Source organism: Gavialis gangeticus, unplaced genomic scaffold (genome assembly GCF_001723915.1).
Source record: "Gavialis gangeticus isolate Ggan-Ray unplaced genomic scaffold, GavGan_comp1, whole genome shotgun sequence".
NCBI classification, from domain to species: Eukaryota; Metazoa; Chordata; order Crocodylia; family Gavialidae; genus Gavialis; species Gavialis gangeticus.
This window is the reverse complement of record NW_017729004.1, coordinates 35847879-35865747: the sequence shown is the minus strand read 5'-3', so window position 1 is coordinate 35865747 and position 17869 is coordinate 35847879. Positions and strand designations below refer to the sequence as shown.

General features: G+C 47.7%; 2 long non-coding RNA genes across 2 annotated transcripts in view; one reads left to right on the top strand and one right to left on the bottom strand.

Moving 5' to 3' along the window:
* Nucleotides 1-17869, top strand: part of LOC109291289 — a 395467-nt gene that overhangs the window by 304371 nt on the left and 73227 nt on the right. The gene's annotated exons all lie outside the window — the stretch shown is intronic.
* LOC109291288 overlaps nucleotides 9096-17869 on the bottom strand; it is a 358390-nt gene continuing 349616 nt past the window's right edge. The window contains exon 4 of the long non-coding RNA XR_002095802.1: nucleotides 9096-9205. This is a non-coding gene — a long non-coding RNA (uncharacterized LOC109291288). The remainder of the gene's footprint in view (nucleotides 9206-17869) is intronic.

Genomic DNA, 17869 nt, shown 5'->3' with positions numbered 1-17869 from the left:
GGGGGGGGGGGGGGGGGGGCACATGCCCTCTACCCGCGTGCCCCGCATACAAGTCACCTGTGAAGTCAGGGGTGATCATCTCGTAGCCCACGGGCCAGATCTGTCCCCTAGCACCATGTTATCTGGCCTGCGAGGCTCCCGAGACATCTGTGGGGAGCCCCATGAGCCATGGCCCTGCATGTTAGATGGGGCACAGAGGGCAATGCGAGGCCTAATCATAGCATGTTGTGGCTGAGCAGAAGTTGTGCAGGGCCCCTGGGGATTGATGTTGGCCAGGTGGGGCTGAACAGTGGTGGCCCAGCAGGGCCGCAAGTCTCAATCCCAGGACATCAGAGCAGTGTGGGGCCTGATCTAGCTTCTGGGGCCAAAACAGTGAGCACCACTGGTCTAGCTCATATATTCTGGGGTAAACTGAATGCCAGATTGAGAGTCAGGAAGGATTTTTTCTTGGGTTAGACTGTCTAGGTGGGTACAGGCTTTCCTTTATCCATAGTGTAAGGCAAGGTCCAGTTCCCAGGATCATCTGACCATATTTTACATAGAAATTCCTTGCCATTGCCACTGTATTGATGGTCCCTTTTATCCGCTCTGCTTTCTTCCTGCGGCACTAGGTAGGGTTTTTAGTTAGCAGGTGCTTTGTGGCTCGTGATGGCTAGAAGGGGGGAAGTGGATGTCCTTGTGGCCCTTTTTTGGACAAATGTTTGTTAGATGACTATCTGCAACTGCAGGGGACTGGACTTGGTGACCTGGGGAGTTCATTTCCAGTCCTGTGTTCTACAGATACACAATCTACAAGAATAGTGCCAAAGGTGTTAAATATCTACTTGAGACTTCAAAACTTCTTCCAGATTGAATTTTGGGGGATGGTGAAATGGTCAGGCCAGCATGTGCCTATTTTTCTTTTGCAAATTAGGGAGATAGGATAGCTCAGCTATCCCCATCATAATGTTGTGTCCACATATGACCGTTTCTGCAGACTGCACATGAATGCCACTGGGTTGCTTTCAGAACATGCTTATAAGAATATGCTTATAAGTCATGGATGTGACATAATAAGCTGTTGGTCTCAGGAATGCTGAGAGAGATGCTCCCACTGTTTTATCTGCTTGAGTTTTCCTGAAGCCTGTGATGTACATAGTAAGGCAAAAAACAAACAACCCCTGCCCCCTCAAAACCCCCCCCACCCTTATCGATCTCATTGTGCCCCTGGGCACATATATAGACATTCCTAACACAGAACCTGGTTTAAGATAAACCTGGATGGATATATTATCAGACTTAACTGATTTTGGTTAAATCAGTTTCTTGGACTTCTGTTCCAGATCCCCTCCAGATTCAAGTTAACTCAGTCCTCCAGTATCTCAGGATGCATTGTACCTCCCTTGCAAACTCCCCCTTGCATGGTGGGTCGACTAGCCTTAGCCTTGGCCTAGGGTGTCTGCTCCAGCTGAGCAGGGAGGCGTGCTCTAGTGCCCCCCAGCTTCTGGCCTGGGCCACTTTGGCCATGTTGCTGCATTTCCAGAATCAAAAGTAAATGTCTGTTCACTTGCTTATCAGTTCAATCTATGCAGCTTAAACTAACCTGCAAAGATTGAATCGAGTCAGCCTTAGGCTTTCTAACTGTCTGTACTTAGCCAATATGAATTTCAGACTATGCAACAAGGCTTTGTGCTCAGTTAGGCTGCTGACTACTTGTAGGATAACTACTTATATGAGTTTGTGGTACGTTTGCTCAATTTTAGGAATTATTGCTCTGCCTTTGGTTGATGGGAAATAAATACAGATCCAGTATTTTCCAAAGAAATATGGGGTCTTGCTGCAGAATTCAAAACTGTTGTGTTGGAGAATATATGAGATCATGATAATACAAGTTTCCCTTGCCAACTGTGGGAGTTAGGTTCCTGTGGTTGGCAAAATCGCGGTTGGTAAAACTAAAGGCTTATGGGGAAAAGAGGGTTAGGGACTTGAATACTATATAGTATAGAGTATAAAAATCATTTTTACTTATAGCACACTGTAGCGTTTCCCCACCCCCACCTGTTTGAATGGCAGGGTGGGAGTGTTTTGTGCCCGCCTCTGGTGGCACGCGATTGGCTAGTCAGCAGCCTGCAGATGGGACCCTGGACTAGCCGCCAGGCTCGGATTGTCCCACAACACAACCCAGCTGGGACCCCATCTGTGGTGAATGGAGCCCCAATCAGGCCAGGTTGTAGGGCAATCAGAGCCCAGAGGCTCGTGCAGGGGTGCGGTGCAAGAGAGGCAAGGGAATGGGGACATGCCCACCTTCCTCTGGCTCCCCTACAGTGCACACAGTGGCAGGAGCTGACTGCCCATGCCTCTGAATGAACCATCGAACTCCGAACGGGTTCCCAGCCAGGCCAGGTCATGGGGGCAATCAGAGCCTGGTGGCTCCTCCAGAGGTAGCGCAGCACCAGGGAGCCAAACGGCAGCAGCAAGGTGTGGACACAGGGAGCAGAGGCTGAGCCCAGCTGCAGCCGGCCCTTGCCCTGGGCAAAGATTAGGAGCCCACTTCCCTCTCCCCCACCCCCCCACTCCCTGGCACCATGCCAGCTCTGGAGGAGCTGCCAGTCTGCACTGGACTCTTCCTGTGGATGACTCAGGGCAGGCATGCGGGTCCCAAGGGCTCTGTCCTCTCTGGCCTGGTGGTGCAGCCCCCGGCTCTGGGCCCCACCAGGCGGTGCGGGGCTGCTGGCCCCAGGCAATGACACCGGGTGCTGGAGAAGGGGCAGGCACAGTAGGCCCCAGTCCCGATCCCAGCACAGCCCAGCAGCTCCTCCAGAGCTGGCATGGTGCTGGGGGCCAGCTCTGCTGTGGAGTAGAGAGCCCTGCCCAGCCCGGAGAGCATGCTGGTATGCTGGGGGTGTCTTCAACCAGCAAAAGGTCAGGGACAGACATTGCATAAACCGGTTTGAGCCACATCAGTTAAATCTGATACTACTTTCAACCAGGTTTATCTCAAACTGGTTTCAGCCGTTTTCAAACTGATTTATGTGCACTGAATGTCTGTTCTGTTACAGGTTTAAACCAGTTTCTGATCACTTAAATTGGTGTATGTGTAAAGTCTGTCTGTCCATAGCCTAGCAGCATACAAGTTGTTCATTCGTAGATGAAGGGTTGATGATAGTTTGTGCACTTTTCCATGTGGGGCAGGAAACTGGGGAGAAGAAAGCGTTGTTCAGGAGACAGGGACTTGCTCACCAATTTGAAATTCTGGCAAACAGCTCCCTTGTGTTCTAACTGAAAATCAATCTGATGTATAATTAAATTCTAGTCATCACATATGCACCAACTAGTCTCTTTAGCTCTTAGCCAAGGCAGAGAAGGAATGATGCTATTGATCAGCTCAGGACTACTGCACTATCATCAATACTAAATGGCTCATCTAAGGGTCTGCTTAACTGCTCTGATGTACAACTGGCAGGCAGCACTCTGCAACTCTGAGACTGAAGGACAAACAGCTGACTCCAGCTAAGGTGTCCAATATTCCCTAATCATTTAAGTGCATTGCACAGTGAGCCTGTACTAGTCCCACAGTCTCTACCTTGCCATCAATCTTTCCAATAAATGAGCTTTGAGTAGGCTCCAGAGACAGAGAGAAAGAAGACTGATCAATTCTTTCCAATATTAGGTTTTCATTTTAGCTTCTATCCCTCTAGTTCGACTCTGGGTAAGGTGCTCTGTAATTATTTCCACCAAGGTCAGTCACCATAAATTGACTGCCCCACGCTAAGGCCACAGGTCCGTTTTCTTTACCAAGTCAAAGAGGAGAGAAATAGCATTGATTTAAAAATAAAATGAAAAGATAGCGCATTTTTCAGATTATTTAGCACTTTTAAATGTTTTGACTCTAAGGCCAGGTTGGCCACTCCATGTGTGGGGCTTCATTGATCTCTAAATTTCTTGAGGCAGAGTGAAATGATCTTGTCTGCTGCTCAAGATAGCATTTGATATTGGCATTAATAATAACTGACTTGTGTTCCTCTTTGGTGCTACATTATTAATCTGTCTAGATATTTATAATGTCCTTGTCTCCATGATTTTGAGTACCAAGCAAATATATATGAGATACCAGCACAGAAAATGTTGTCAACTCATAGTTAAGAGCGCCTCAGTAAATCTAAGCTATAGGGAGTATGACCATTAGGATTAAATGGTAAATTAATCCTGTCTCAATAATCTATTAGAATTCTTTGCATCTGCCAATAACACAGTGAATAAAAGAACTGATTGAAACAATACATTTGAACTTCAAAAGCCTTTGATAAAGCCCCTCACAAGGCTATTAGAGAGACTATGAGTGGAGAGGCCAAATACTGCCATAGATCAAAAACTGTAATATGCACCTGGGGTTGTAGTTAATGTTTGCAAGACTGGTTTCTGCAGTTGTATGCAGAGGTTGCAAATTTTTCATGATGGATTTTTTTTTTTTGCCTCAGACAGATTTTGCTCCTCCCCCCCTCCCCCTTTTTTTAAGTACCCAAATGGCTGTTTTTTCTGAGAAACAGCTAGAGGAAAATACATTATTTTTTCATGTCATGTTTAAAAAACGCAAAGTGGTGTTTCGAGAACCTTTAGGACCTGAAGAAGGGAACTGAAATTCGGCCTTTATCTCTGGGCTGCAGAGAGATACAGAGATTCAGAACTGGAAGTGGAGAGATGCTCTCTCAAGTTCTCATTTTCCCCCTATTCTGCTAGGTGAAGGCAGCCTAGAAATGGAATAAAAAATGTAAAGGGCAGGAGAAAGACCTGAAATAGAAACCAAGAAAGCAATCTGGGACAAAAAGCTTTAGGGGGGACAGTGGGACTGAAGGCTGAAGAGAAGGCAGTAGCACAAGAGGGGAACTAGGAATAAGAGTTTCATTGAGTAAAATTTAGATTATCTGGTTAAGGAGGCTGGGACTCAAAACCCATAGAGCAGGGTTCAGCAATTTTTTTGGGCAGAGTGCCAAAAATACCCACAACTGCAACTTGTAAGATGTTGGCATGCAGGGGTGGATGGCAGGGGAGCTGCAAGGGGCCTGATCCTTGTTTTGGCAATGTAGCCTTGGCCCCTTCCCTGTTGTCTGCCCCAAGGCACTTGAGCCAAGCAAAATGCCTCCAGGTGCCATGCTCTGGCGCTTGTGCCCTACAGTGAAGGGTAGGAGAAAGTGTCACAGGGCAAGTCACTTGCCTTCCTGATGAGACCAGGGATTAGGTGACAGCTGAGTCTGAACCTCATAAAAGCCAACCAGTACCTCTGGTGTGCTGAAGAACTGTAGGGAAAATGAAGGCTTTTATTTTGGTATTTTACTTATGTTTTGCATTGTAACCAATACATTATGAGTCAGAGGTTGAAACTGAACTGTGCTGTGGCATTAATCCTTTAAGATAGGCCTCTGGCTTACAAGAAGACAGATCGAGTGGTGTAGGGAGCTTACTGAACAACTGGGTCCAGGGGGCAGAGTGGGGAGAGGGAGATGGTTAAGGTATGCCAACCATAATAGATCAGAGTGGGTGTAGGGAGAGCAGTATTCTGCTTAGTCCACCTGTCCTCCAGATGCGCTGTTTGCTGTGGTGCTGCACTTCGTAGTTTGTGGCGGGCTGGAGCAGTGTAGGGCTTCCCTTGCCACAGAAAAGACTCCTTTCCTGGGGGTAGAGTGGCAGTGGCAGGGATCCTGACACCCCTTCATAGTCAGCACCCAGAGTGGGTGCACTGCTCGGTCTGCCCTAGTTACACTACTGGACAGATCTGATGAGGAACACATACACATATGTGGTGGGGCAAGAGGCAATTGTTAGGGGGAGGAGGCTGAGATGGGAAGATCATTCCTAGCAAGTATTAGTATCAAGATATAGTTTGGAATGAGATTTCAGAGGAGTGGAGCAAGGACTGGCTAACTGAAGACACTGGAACTGGAATGGAGAGTCCCAACTAGTGACAGCAAATATTTATGAAATCCTCTGGCACCGTCCCATCCCACAACATATGGAGAATCAATATCATTTACTCCATTAACTCAAATAACAGAGGTCTGTAGGCTCTGAAGTTTTTAATTTTGATCATGACCTGAATGGTTATGCCACATAATGGAATTTGGTTTTCCAGTTCTCTTCAAACAGCCAACCAAACAAACAACACCCCCCACCTCCCCAGCCACTAGAAAATGCACCAGAGTTGCAATGATTTTTTTTTCCTGATGATTTATTTGTTGAAAATGCTGTGATAGGGTACACTTGGAAGGTATTTGCAAATATTTGCTAAATTCAGAGAATAGTTTCAGGTGGAAATAATGGATAAATATGGCATTTTTTAAACTAAGTATTTTTTAAATTTCAAAACAATATATCAAGTCTGAATGGCTAGAATTATTGAATTATCTTTTTAAGAAAGGGAAGACCCACCTTTCCTGGAAATGAAATGAAACACTTCCTTTTGGATCGGTCCTGTTCCAAACATGAAATGAATCACCCTACTAGATTAATGGGTGTTATCCCCAGTTCAGAGATGGGGAACTAAAGCACAGATTAAGTTCAGAAATATCTCCTAATTTTGTCTACTAAGTATACTATTAAACTGAGCAATTTTGAGATGTCCAGAACCTCGTTTTTCAGTGTCCTCATTGTCATACAATACTCCATTTATTCAAAGCACAGCTCCTATTGACTTCAGTTGTAGTTCTATGTGTTTACAACTTCTGCAAATCAGAATCCAGGGTCAAATACACCAATAAAATGATTTTAAGTCTACAAACTGGCATCATATTCATCCTGGAATAAACTATTTTATCCCAGCGCAAGGTGCACTAGTTCAGCCATCTAAGACCATTGTCCCTGCGTAAATCCTAAAATGGTTCACAGGGTAAGAAGTACTGACAGTTTATTGTGGGACATCATAAAGAACATCTGAATAGTTGTCTTGGGATTTCACAGTTGAATCAATGGCAGAGAAGCAGCAGTTCATTCAACCATTCACTAAACCCTGATTAGAAGGACATGTGTGTACATGCCAGTCCTGGAATATTTCTGTTCTGGGACAAACACAAGCACAACTTGTCCAAGGAGAAATACAATGTCTGTTCCTAGCCTTAGTGACATACATTTAATGACTGGCTCCCTCTGAAAATTTGTTTTAGGGGTGGATCAACATGTTGAATGAAGGTGTGAATATTGTAGGCAGACATACCCACGCTATCCGTACCTCGATAACAGAAGTAGTGAAGATACGGTACACTCAGCTTCAGCATGGTATGCACTACTTTGCCAGTGTGTCTAGGTGACTATGTGTGTTGCAAACCTACCCTTAAATCCATGCCATCGTATCCTCACCACAAGTGTTACCAGTGCTAGTTACATTAAAACTAGTCTGCCTCCCTACTCTCCAATCACACCTGCGTTTGGCTGTGTAGGAAAATCCGAAGTAACTCGACTACACTTAAACAGACATGCTATGGCAGAAGCAGGAATAGAATGTAAAATCCAGTTGTTCAGGGTATCACACATGTATTTTGGTTGCCAGATCTTCCTTCCTTTTCCTGAAATCCTCCGTCTCATTTACACGCCTTGGAACTTCAGTAGCAAATGAAAAAAGGGACCTATATGCAACAGAGTCCTTCACCACGTGACGGTTCATCCCCACAAAGGTTCTGTTCTGTGCACTGAATGACTTGACTTTGCAGTCTCAGTAACATTATTTTTACTCTGTTTTGGGGCGCATAAACTTGGCTAACAGAGAATCCAGGCTTGCATATTGATACAAGCTTGGATGAATATGCAGGCTTGCATGAAAAACACTACCTGTTTTCTCCATCTTTTCCCAAAAGAATTCTTGGGTTGAAGAACAAATCTTGTATTCTGTGACTCAACTTTTCTTGTGTGTGTTCCTTTTCCATCATCTTTGTTAGTCTGAGAGTTCATGAGTAGAATTAGAAACGGGTGACTGTGCTGTTATTCTCTCACTCCCTCTGGTTAAAAGTGAAAAATAGAGGCTAATGCCAAACACATTTAGCTGCAGTCAGATCCCTCAAGGAGAGAATTTAAATTAAAAGGCCATTCTTTTCCCTCTTCCTTCAAGCAATCCACTTGGGTTTGTGTAGGCTGACCAAAAGGAAACATAAAGAGAAAAAGTAGAAATAGGAATTTCTATCATGACCCTTCCCAGCTAATCTAAGTCCTCAGGTACAAATTAAAAAGAAGTCCAAAGACTAAGGAAATGCCAAAGAGCAAAGTATTAAATTGTTTGCCCTTTAGTGAGCAGTAGTAAAATTTATATAAACTCCCTTCAACATCCCATAGGGCTCTACTGTATGCTTCCATTAACTGAGGCTTTTCCCCTTACGTGTTTGTAATATTTGGAAAAATTCAGCCTACAGTACTATTTGCATTTCTGTGAACTGTTGTTGACAGGGCCTGGTAGGGCTTGGTGAAAGGTGGCGTGGTGCAGCATGGCTCTATAGTATAGTTAGACCCCCAAAATATTTCCTCAACTATTTTAGTTAACTAATATGTGGATTATATAAGTGCCTGCAGAGATGATCCCAGCAGGGTGTGGGGCCCGGGGCAAAGCGGCCTGTGTGGGGCCCACCTCCCTCTTCCCATCCCGTGGCACTCTTATGCTGGGGAGTGAAAGCCCCGGCACATTGGACACAGTGGGACGGGTGGCGGCTGGAACTCCCGGCCGGAACAGGCAAAGAGCTGTCCAACCCGCCAGGCGGACGGGCGCGATATGCAGCCGCGGCCTCTCTGCCTAGCTCTGCGGGGCCCCCCAAAGTGCGGGGCCTGGGGCGGCTTCCCTGATCCACCCCCCTAGGGACGGCCCGGGGTGCCTGTATGCTTAGATTGTAAGCAGCTCAGAGTAGGGACCATCTTTTTTCCTGTGTTTGCATAGTACTATTACAGTGGGGCCCTGGGCCCTGGTTGGGGCTACTGTGGCTGTTACTGCCATAATAATAACCTGAACAGACTAGTTGTAGGATTCATAAATGTTATGGGTATAAAAACACCATTTCATTAAATTTTTCTGTCATGTTTATGGCCAACTCTCATCCAGAAACCTGGGGTGCCCATACATGTGCAGTGAGGCTGCTCCAACACGCTGTAATTACACTGGTAGAAATGGGACCAGGAGATGCGGCATTCTCACTCTGTTAGAAAACCTTCCGTGGGCAGCCTTCTGTTCTGCACAGGTTTTTATTTCAGGTTTGGCCTACTGAAGAGTAAATGCTCAATTTATTTTTAAATACTTTTAAAATACAGTGGATATTAAGTGTGAAATTCTAGCTCCAGTAGAGTCAATGGCAAAACTCCTGTTGGCTTCAAGGGAACCAGAATTTCCCCCACTCAGATTTAATGCCTTTTGTTAGGTAATATCTGTTAGGGCAGTGGTGGCCAACCTTTTTGGCAGGTATGCCACAGATTACCCCGGCACCTGCCCTGGGTGTCCTGCCCACAGTGCCACTCTGATCCCCTTCCCTCATGTGATCAGATATTCTACTTTCTGCTGTGCTTTCTGCTTCCTGCCCCATCTGCTGCTCTGCTTTCTGTTTCCTGCCCTATCTGCTACTGTGTGACCTGTTCACCCCTCCCCCAGCCCATCTGCCACAAATCTTGCACACAACCGTGCCACAGGGTGGCTACCCCTGTACTAGTGTGTTCTCTACTGGAACTATAAAGATGTGGCTTCAAACACTACATTGTTACTACCTGGCTTATTTAATATATAATTTCACTTTTCTCATGGCTTGGAAAACTGTGGACCTTTTCACAGAGCTTTTTCTTTCAGGCTAATCTTCTTACTGATATCATTCCCTGTGCTGTTGTGATATGCAAACCAGAAGTTTTGAGACAAATGCAACTGCCTAAAGACCACTTTTACAGTGTAAACTGAAAAACAGCTGTGTCATCTCAGTTGTTACTCAGATTATGAGGTTCATTCTAGCAATGGTAAGGAAAGGACTAACTATACATGGTTATGGCCTTATGGAGAATTTGGAGGCGGTATGTGAATCGCATTGTGATGTCTGATGTTCATCATCTCCTTTAGTTCAATTTTTTAGGCCCAAATCCATTTAGAACAAACTATCATCTTTCCAGCAGTCCAGCAGAGCTGCTGGCTATTGGTTGAAAGGCACATTAGATATGTCTACAGGAAGTTTGCAGAAGCGGAAGCAAAAAGTAGGGGGTTGGGAACCCTCCAGAGAATAGATGTGAGACCCTGATTTTCATCCAAAAAGATGCTGAGCATTATTTATAAAAGATCAGAGATGCTCTGATTTCAAGTTAACCATTCAGGAGCTTTACTGTTTTTGTATCAAGCACACATTATAAAACAAATCAGATCATGTTTGAAGGATCATAGAATGAAATAACTGGTTACAAAATGAACAGGCTCTGTAATGAGATTAGATGGTGAAAATACTCACTGAAACATGAGGCTTTTGTCTTGTATGGTACTTTGGACAGCTAGAGACAAACAGACTATCAGGATAGTGAGGAAGAAGATCAAAGTCTCACTAACCATTATGATTTAAGGTGGAGAAAGAGCACCCTGTCCCATTCTTGACTAAGTCAGTAGCAGTAGAAAATCAACAAATGGAGACTTATTCTATCATCTTTGAGCCTTCTAGATGTACCCATGGCTGTGGTATCTGAGACACTTGGTAGATGTAGCGTTGAGATGGGACTAGTTGGGTAAAGGGAGCATGTTTGTTTGGTTTGTTGAAATTTGTGTCCTTTAAGATAATGTAGAGAAGCTATGTTGTTGTCAGCCCTTTGCAATATTGAACCCTCCAGCTCAGTACATGATCGGGCTCGCAGGTTAGACTTTGCATGGTGTAAGCATTTGCAACTGTGCATGCCAGTCTCTCAATGAAGGAACCCAGCATACATACCTACTAGGAAGCAACTGCAACCTGAACCCATATTACATGATCGTTCAGAACTTCCTGGCTAGGGACAGACATTCAAAAAGCCCACACCGATATTGATTCAATCTTTTAAGGTTAGTGTAAACCACATAGATTGAACCAATTAGCAAGTGAATAGACATTCACTTTTGCTTCTGGAAATGGAGGCATATACTTGCAGTGGATTAGGCCAGAAGCCAGAGGGCACTAGAGTGAGCCCTCCCTTCCCAGCCACAGTGGCTAGAGGAAGCTGAGCTGAGAGAGGGGGCATGGTCAGGCCCTGGCAGGCCTTAGTATGATTGTGGTGGGCTTAAACCCCCACCCTGGGCTGCAGGGACCCCAGCCAGTTTGCGTCAGGAGGGGGAGGGGGAAGAAGCCTTTGCCAAGCTATTTGGAGCGGGGAGGGAGGGAGTGTAGTCAGCCCCCAGCCCCCACCTGGCACTGAAGGGTCAAGCAGTGAGAATGGAGGCATGGTCAGACCCCTTGCTCCTTCTGGCCCATGGTGGGGGAGGAGGAGGAAGTGGCTGCCTGACAGCCCAGCTTGGCTTGGGCAAAGGGATCCAGAAACACAGAGTTTTCCCCCCCTGCCCAACAGTGGCCAGTTTTCACCCCTGTGCCCTACAGAGGGCCCAGTGCTGTGCTCCTCCAGACCTGAGCCCTGAGGTAGCGCCACACAGAGCTCCCCACAACCGCGTGGCAGGAGAGGAGAAGGAGGGATACAGCCCTCCATGACAGCCTGGCCTGACCAGGGCGTGGGGAGGTAGGAGCAATCTGGGTGCACAGTTCCTGTGGCCCCAGCCTGAGCCTCACCTCTGGCAGAGAAGGGCCCTGCCCCCACGGCTTGGCCCAGCCTGGCCTGGCCCAGCCATCCGCCTGCTTTGCCTGGGGCTGAGGTTGCAGGGCTCAGCCAGGCTGGCTCACGGGCACTTGGAGGGTGGGTGTGGAGGGGCCAGCCTAGGCTGGGCCACAGGGGCAGGGCCCTTTCCAGCCAGCTGCAGCTTGGGCTGGGGCCATGGGAGCTGTGTGCCTGGATTGCTCCTGGCTCCTGACCCTCAAGGCAGGCCCAACTGCCACAGAACCGCTGAGGCAGCGCCACACAGACCACACTCCCCCACCCCACGGTGGGGGAGGAGGAGAAAGGGGAGAGCTCTGGCCACTGCAGTGGCTCCCTGACAACCTGCGTGCAGGGAGCTGGGAGTATTCCAGGTGCATAGCTCCTGTGGCCCCAGCCTGAGCCACTGCCAGCTGGGAAGAGCCCTGACCCCCTCCATGCCTACCCTCAACAGTGCCCATTGGCCAGCCTGGCTCAGCACTGCAGCCCTTGCCCCAGGGATACAACTGGATTGGGCCAAGCTGGGCTTCAGGGACAGGGCCCTTCCCAGCTGGATGCAGCTTGGGCTGGGCCCATGGGAGCTGTGTGCCCAGATTAGTCCTGGCTCCTCACATCCAGGCCAGGCCTGGCTGTCATGAAGCCACTGAAGAAGTGCCGCACAGAGCCCCCTGCCACCCTGTGGCATAGGGAGCCGGGAGTGAACCGGGCGCACAGCTCCCACAGCCCCAGCCTGTTCCGCAGCCAGCTGAAAAGGGCCCTGTCCTCACAGCTTGGTCCCTCCATGCCTGCCCTTGGCAGCACCAATGGGCCAGCCCGGCTCAGCTCCACAGGTCCAGCCCCAGCTCCAGCCCCAGGCGAGGCAAGTGGAAGGCAGGGTCAGGCCAGGCTAGACCAGGCCGTGGGGGCAGAGTCCTTTCTAGCTGGACCCAGCCTGGGTGCAAGGAGTTGGAGCAAATTGGGTGCACAGCTCCTACGGCCGCAGCCTGAGCTGTAGCCAGATGGGAAGGGCCCTGCCCCCCCAGCCCAGCTTGGCCCCACCATCTGCCCACCTTGCCACCAGCTGGGACTACGGGGCTAAGCCAGAGTGAGTGGCAGTGGCAGTGGCAGGGCTGAGAGGGGTGGCTATGGAGGGGCTAAGTGGTGCCAGCACTAGGGGGTTTGAGGGGTTATGGCCACCTCAAAATTAGCCTTAGCCCCTGTAGCCAGCCCTGGTGCTGCCATCCATCCTACACAGGCTATGGCAGCTCTGCCCACCCCAGTCCTGCCTGCAGCACCCCCCACCAGGTTTGTGCTCCCTGGGACACCATTGGGACTGCTTCCCCTGTCAGGATTCCCACTCCACCCTGCCTCTGCAGCAGCAGGGGCAGGCATGGCCCCCTGAGGCTAAAGGCACAGAGACAGGGTTTATTTCACCCTCTCTCCCTGAGGGAGCTCCAGCCGGGGTCTGTGTGACCAGGGCGCAGCAGCCCCTGTCAGGGGGTGCTCAGCCTGTGAGCAGGTGAGCAGCAGAGGCTGGCAGACCCTGGTTGTGGTCCCCCACATTTTTCCTCATGCCTATTACATCCCTTTCTTCCTATTGGCTGATGCAGTGTAGGACCTTCAAGTGATTTGGGTTCAAATAAGGCAGGGTATCCAGTGCATCTGAAACCACGCTCATATTGTTTTAATTAAAAGGTCATCATTTACTTTGTGAAACTCTGCGTGTTTGTTTTTTCTCTCTCCCCTCCTCCTTTGAATAGAGTACTGAAATGCTACTGTATGGTAAGCTACTAGTCAGATGTCATTCTGCAATATTCATTCTGTAACGATCATGTCACATCATAATACTGGCAAGTCAGTCACATTTGCAGTAATGATTAATCTATGCCCCCTTCCTTCCAATCTTTATAACAAGTGTACCGCTTTTGTTGTTGAAATTTTTATCAAGTTTGTAAATAGATTTTTCCTGGCCTTTCTTGATAAGAAAGCAATTTAATCTCTCAAACATGGTGTTGATTATATTGGTTTTGCACAGAGGATCATGGGCTATTAATTTTTCTCTTACAAAAAAGGAATGAATGGAAAAGCATCAAGCAATAACCTAGCTAGTTATTAATGGCAAACTTTCCCAAACTACTGTCCTGTAGATTCTCCTCTTGGAACCGGAGACAGGAGGAATCTAAATTAGGGTGCACATTCTGGGTCAGATTCTCTGGCATGTGGTGATGGATGCTTTGCAGTGGTCCAGTGACAAAAAATACCTCCAGTGTATCCGGCTGCTGTACAACAAAGACTTTACCTCCCATCTGCTCACCTGTGCTGTCATCACAGTTGATGTCATCTAACCCAAGCCCACCCCTATCCATCCCTACAACATCAGCAGGATACTCTTCCGTGATGGTCCAAAATGCTTCAAGAACTATACTAGGGAATATTTTCAGACTTAATGAACTGGTCATCCTCTGTCTATGAGCTTCAGTGAGACTTAAGGGTGCTCCATTTGGATAAAGGCCTCATCCCATTTGTTGTCTAATGAAAATTACCATAACTGTTGGCAGAAGATGCTTACACAAACATGATGTACAGCATGTTCCCTGTCAGCTGTGTGCAGCGTTTCAATATGTATCTACCCAGGATAGAAATGTTGTGCGTCTCATTAGCACAGAGATATATTTCTGTACTTCCTGAAATCTGATATAGCCACTGGGTTGTTACACATTAAAATATATTGATACTGTGCTTTGGTAGACTCAAATAATTGAGTAAAGCAAGAGGATTTTATTTAAAGCGACTAGAGGGAATTCACCTATGTCTTGTCAGGTTCTCACTTTACCTTACAATATTTCAGTGGCTAATTGATGTTGAGACAATGAGGCAGCTGCTTCCAAAAGAGTCAATTACTTCATTCAAAATGGATAATAAAAATGTCCTGTGGATTGAAATGTAGTTCACTTTGAAAGGAAATCATATCTCCCTGGAGAATGTTAAATGGTTTGGGAAAAATGTATTCCACTATTCTTTTCTTTGTTGCAAAATATGTGCTGGAAAATATCCTTTATTGTATTGGGTTGACTTTAAAGTCTTACTGAACCAAATGCTGGATGGAATAAGTACTAAACTGAGAATGTTATGAATGTTTCTAAATTACCCAGGGTGAACAGTGGGTGCTGGCTCACAGAATGTTGGCTGTAGCATTTTGTTGCCATCTGCAAGTCAGCAGCATTTTACTCTTGCCAGCATGAAGTTTTTGAAATTTTTGCCAATCCTAATATTCTACTGGCATTTATTTTACTCATCTTTGACCCACTGCCATATCTAATATGACATCATCCTTGGAAGTACTGTTCTTAAAAGCAGTAGAAGCAGGAATAACACTTGGCATGTCTGTGGATTCTAGCTAGGTATATAGGCTTCATTACAATAGTATCCGAGTACTTTTCATTCATGTCATCCAAAGCATTTTGCAAAAGCAGGTAAACAACATTTATCTCCAGTTTGTAGACAGAATAACTGAAGCATAGAGAAGCTGAGTGATTCTTCAAGGCCACAGAGAGTCAGAGACAGAACTAGTAATACAAGAAGATCTCTCAATTCTCAAACTTATGTTTAGCCTGTGGGAACAGAGCTATCTCTGTAAAAGTGAGGTCATAGTGTCATGCCATACTGATTGGTTGCTTTGCATGTATTGGGCACCAGAGTTGGGTTGTTTTTTTCCATGAGAAGTTTTGACAAAAATAATAACAAAAAAGACATTCATTAGTATTTCCCAATCCTCCCCCCCAATATTTTTTACAAAAAAAACCTGTTTAATAATACAAAAAAATTGATTCAATGTCTGTTTACCTATAGTCACAAAGTAGATGTAGTGTTAGTATAGACATGTCTGAGGTAACTGTAAAGTAGCTAGCTGAGGCCCCTGTATCAGCGTAGTGGGAGCAGTATAGAGCACAGTGGGTGCATCTCCATGTGCAATTAATCTGGACAAGACTTTTTCTGGGTGCAGTGTTTACATGTGTACCTGGGACCAAAACAATTCAAGCCAGGGTGGAGTAGCTGACCTGGGGAATCAGCCCTAGGCTCCGGCTGACAGCACTGGGTGGCAGAGAAGCTGGCTGGGACACAAGGGTGCTAGTATCGGACTAGCCGGCAGGCAGCCCCTGCACTGTACCACTGTTGTGTTCCAGCCAGCTCCTGTCACAGCCTACATGTGCACTGCAGCTCATGTAACTACTCCATTATGGCAGAGTTTATTAATTTACTGCACCTTAATACCAGCACACATGCAGACTGCATGGCTGGCCTGTGTTATACTCCGAAACCTGCGGCTGTAGGGGGCCCTGCAGCTAAGGGGCCCCCTGCATCCAGCTGCTTGCCACCCCCCACTTCCCTTGCCACCGCCTTCTTCGGGGCAGGGGCCTCAAAACTATTTCTTGCAGGGGGCCCCAAAAAATTGTAGACTGGCCCTGGCAAACTGTGATGCTATACTGCAGAACTAATTAGTCAACCCTGCAGAAAACATACGTGTAGACCAGACTTGTCCAACATACAGCCCGTGGGCCACCATGCAGCCCACCAAGCCATTTTATTTGGCCCAAGGTCCCTTGCTCAGGGCAGGCAAGGAGTCCTGGTGCCTGCTCCATGCTCCACAGTGGCGGTGGTGGGGCAGCAGCGAGGCGAAGCAGGTAGGGCTGGCCCACAGGCCCCAGCTGGCAGCAAGAGGAGGGGAGCTGCTTACCCCCGCGGGGCCAGGCTTATCACATGAGCTGGGTCCCGCTGCCATTGCCCTGAGGGCTGCGTGGCACGGGGCTGCCCCAGCCGCACCTGACTGGACGAGCTAGGGACAGCGCCTGCAGCTTCTCCTCTGGCTCTGCCCCTTGCCCCTGGCTCGCGGCCAGGGGAGCAGCAGCATGGCCTGCACCCTGCCCGCATGCGTGGTGGACAGAGGCACCGGGTAAGTTCCCATGCGGAGCTGGGGGCGCCTTGGGGCCGGGCCAGGTCTGTGGGGTGCATGGTTGCTAGAGCCAGGCAGGGCGGGAGGCAGGAGGAGCCCAGCCCAGAGGCACTCTGTCCAGCCGCCTCTTTGGCGGTTCAGGTCCTGCTAATGTAGCCTGCATGGCTGAGGATGGGGGTCTGCATGCTGCTGGAGCAACCCGTGCAGTGAGGGGGTCCTCACAGCATGTAGCCTGTGCAACACATGCTGATGTCATCTGGGGCCCACGGCCTCACCAGATCTGAACAGCCCTGGACTAGCTTATCCTTTAGATCTCTTCCACATCTCTTCAGTATATGCCTATAATTTCTATTTAATTAACCACAATGACCATGTTACTTCCTGTTACTGGTTAACTGTTTTCTTCTAAAATTAAGACCCCAGTAAAGTTAAATACCTGAGTGTAACACCAAGGGATGTCCTTGATTTAGCACAACATGCTTGTTTTCAAGGATGAATGCAGCTGGAGCCATAAGGGGAAGTTTGGGCTGTCCATTTCTGCCAACATAAAGTGTGTGCAAGTGTCCTTTATTAACTTGATTACGGTCATTGTGGTTAATTAAATAGAAATTGTAGGCATATACTGCAGAGATGTGGAAGAGATCTCAAGGATAAGCTAGTTCAGGGCTGTTCAGACCTGGTGAGGCTGTGGGCTCCAGATGACACCAGCATGTGTTGCACAGGCTGCACACTGTGGGGGTGGGCCCCAGGACCCCCTCACTGCACAGGCTGTTCCAGCAGCATGCAGACCCCCATCCTCAGCCATGCAGGCTACATTAGCAGGACATGGACTAGTCCCCCCCCCTAGGCCTTTCCCCCTTGCACAGCAGTGGGAGAGGTGGCTGCCCAGGCCCATGCCCTATATATTAACTGCTTACAGACCCCATGTAGACTGTAGGTGACATCCTGGCCCTTTGTGGGCCACAAGTGGCCTGCAGGTAGTCAGCTGGGCAGCTCTAATCTAGTCCAACCCCCTGCACAGAAAAATGATGTCCTGTTCCTAAGCCATACCAAGCATACATACTTTCTGAAAACCACAACTTCCCTAGGCACATTCCCAGACCCATTTCATTGTCACTTCCTGCAACTTCATTGGTGTCAAAGGTCACGTGACATCACTTCCTGATGTGATACCACTTCCTATGAGGTCTTTGAACATGGCTTGCC